Here is a 2,500-nt window from a genome sequence, read left to right on the forward strand (position 1 = left end):
CTCGCGAGGGTGGTTTCGGGGCCAGCAGGAGAGCTCGTCGGGGTAGCAGGCCCTGCAGCCGTGGTCACCGCCAAACCCCCACAACTCGAGCAAGTGAAAAAAAAAAGTAACAAATAAGAAAGGATCGTCGGCTTGGGGGTACGCCCGTTTCCGTTTCAACTTGTCTCGCGAGGGTGGTTTCGGGGCCAGCAGGAGAGCTCGTCGGGGTAGCAGGCCCTGCAGCCGTGGTCACCGCCAAACCCCCACAACTCGAGCAAGTGAAAAAAAAAAGTAACAAATAAGAAAGGATCTCTGTCGGCTTGGGGGTACGCCCGTTTCCGTTTCAACTTGTCTCGCGAGGGTGGTTTCGGGGCCAGCAGGAGAGCTCGTCGGGGTAGCAGGCCCTGCAGCCGTGGTCACCGCCAAATCGCCACAACTCGAGCAAGTGAAAAAAAAAGTAACAAATAAGAAAGGATCGTCGGCTTGGGGGTACGCCCGTTTCCGTTTCAACTTGTCTCGCGAGGGTGGTTTCGGGGCCAGCAGGAGAGCTCGTCGGGGTAGCAGGCCCTGCAGCCGTGGTCACCGCCAAACCCCCCACAACTGTTGGGCGCCTACCTGCGCGGGGCAGGAGGACACTTTCCGATTTCAAATCTCCGTTTGCCGAGTCCACCCCGAACGCACGCGGGCGGGCGGGTTCGCATCACCCTTCGTCACAAGGGGCGAAGCCCGTTCCACCGTCTCGTCAGTAGTGCCGACCGGTCTGTGATCGACGAGGGGAGCCACACCAGGTCCGGCCCTGCTGCTTGGCGGCACCGCGTCGTCGGGAGCTCGCGACAGACGGAGGGTTTCGGTGTACTCTCCAGCCACGGGAAACGAAGCCGGTGATGCAGGCGCCGGTCTTTCGCTCCCAAATCGGCTGGGTTTACATCGTTGCTATCTAGTCACGCTCCCTTCAAACCCGACGGGGTACCTATTCCCCTCACCCGTCTGTGCGTATACAGCCTCTTTGCACTTGCGGGATGGGGGTGGTGGTTTAAAGACTCTCGAGTTGCCGCCCGTCGGTCTCCGAGCTCCGTGCAGTAGTGATCCCCAGCGAACTGCCAGCAGGGCGAACGAGCGATCCCGCTCTCGGTCGGGGCGCCTGGCGTCGATCGGTGGTCGGTGGCTTGCGGGCAAGCTGCGCTGTGAGTGTGGGAACGAGTATGACGAGCCGTTGCCGCGACTCCCAGTCCACCTCGGCGGTGGCTGGGCCGGGCGGGCGTCTGCTCGGGCGAGTGCCGCCCCCGCCTCCTCGCAGGAAGTCCGCTCGCCGACACGCCGCCACGTGCACGCGTCAGTGACGCTGCCGAACCGATGGCCGGTGCCCGTTCCCGCCTCTGCTTTTCCTAGGGCAAAGCTGCTGCACGCCTCGTGATACTAGGCGGGCGACATGGTGGCGGTGATCCTGCCTCCGTCGCTGCGGTGCGTTGGGGCACGCATCGCCTCTTGGGCGCCCTGTCCTCCTCCCCCCAATAGACGTATGTTTCTGCGGGCCGCACCAGGATGGTGCTCCCCATCGCTTCACGCCACCCTGCTCCGCCCGCACGCCGGCGTGCAGGTGGCTGTAGCTCAAGGTGGGGAGCGTATGTGCGGTCCGGGTCGCTTTCCTCTGGCGAGGGAGAGACCTAAAACAAACTCAGACAACTCTTGACGGTGGATCACTCGGCTCGTGCGTCGATGACGAACGCAGCTAGCTGCGAGAATTAATGTGAATTGCAGGACACATTGATCATCGACACTTTGAACGCACTTTGCGGCCCCGGGTTCTTCCCGGGGCCACGCCTGTCTGAGGGTCGTTTGGCAATCAATCGCACTCGCCTTGGCTGGCGAGAGCGCGGCTGGGGTGTCGCAGAGGACCCGTCCTCTTTGTCCCCCTAAGTTCAGACTCCGGAGCCCTCCGGCGTCGGAGCGCTTGGCCTTTCCCCCCCACCCTGCACATTCCGTTCGTCAGGCTCGACGCCATCCCCCCGCCGGGGAGCGCGGCCTGGCGTCCGTCTGTGTCGTGGCAGTGGGGCCAGCACGGCTGTCACCGGTCCCAGAATGGCTGTCGGTGGTTCACACTGTGTGTGTGTGCCAACCCTCCTGGTCTCTGGGACACGGAGCTGCCACGAAGTGTTGAGCCTCCAGTGGGGGGTCTGCCTAAGCTCTGCACGTCCGCATTGGGTCCGTCTCTCGGTTGGCTGGCAGTGGAAAGAGTGAAGGGAGCCGCGGAGGTCCGGTGCTGGTGCGCCGCCGGCCTGACCGTGGAGCTCGCCGGTTTGACACGCTGACCCGACTCGATGGTTGATCGATTGAGAGTGCTGGGAGCTGCAGGCCGCCCGCTGCTGCAGCCGCCCGTCTCGTGGTTCGTCCTCGGCCTTAAGTGGCCGGCGGGGCGTCTGATCCTGTCTCCCCTGCTGGCGCCGAGTGCCTGGCCGAGGGAGGAGGTTTTCGTCGAACGCTGTGACTTGGACGGTCGCACGCGCGTGGATCGCTGGCTCTT

General features: G+C 63.8%; 1 non-coding gene across 1 annotated transcript; it reads left to right on the plus strand.

Annotated features, from left to right (window-relative positions):
• Positions 1-1,660: 1,660 nt before the first annotated feature.
• Positions 1,661-1,814, plus strand: LOC140472669 (5.8S ribosomal RNA). The gene has a single exon (XR_011957814.1). It is a non-coding gene; the product is annotated as a 5.8S ribosomal RNA (ribosomal RNA).
• The last annotated feature ends 686 nt before the right edge of the window (positions 1,815-2,500 follow it).

This window comes from Chiloscyllium punctatum, unplaced genomic scaffold (genome assembly GCF_047496795.1).
Source record: "Chiloscyllium punctatum isolate Juve2018m unplaced genomic scaffold, sChiPun1.3 scaffold_400, whole genome shotgun sequence".
Taxonomy (NCBI): domain Eukaryota; kingdom Metazoa; phylum Chordata; class Chondrichthyes; order Orectolobiformes; family Hemiscylliidae; genus Chiloscyllium; species Chiloscyllium punctatum.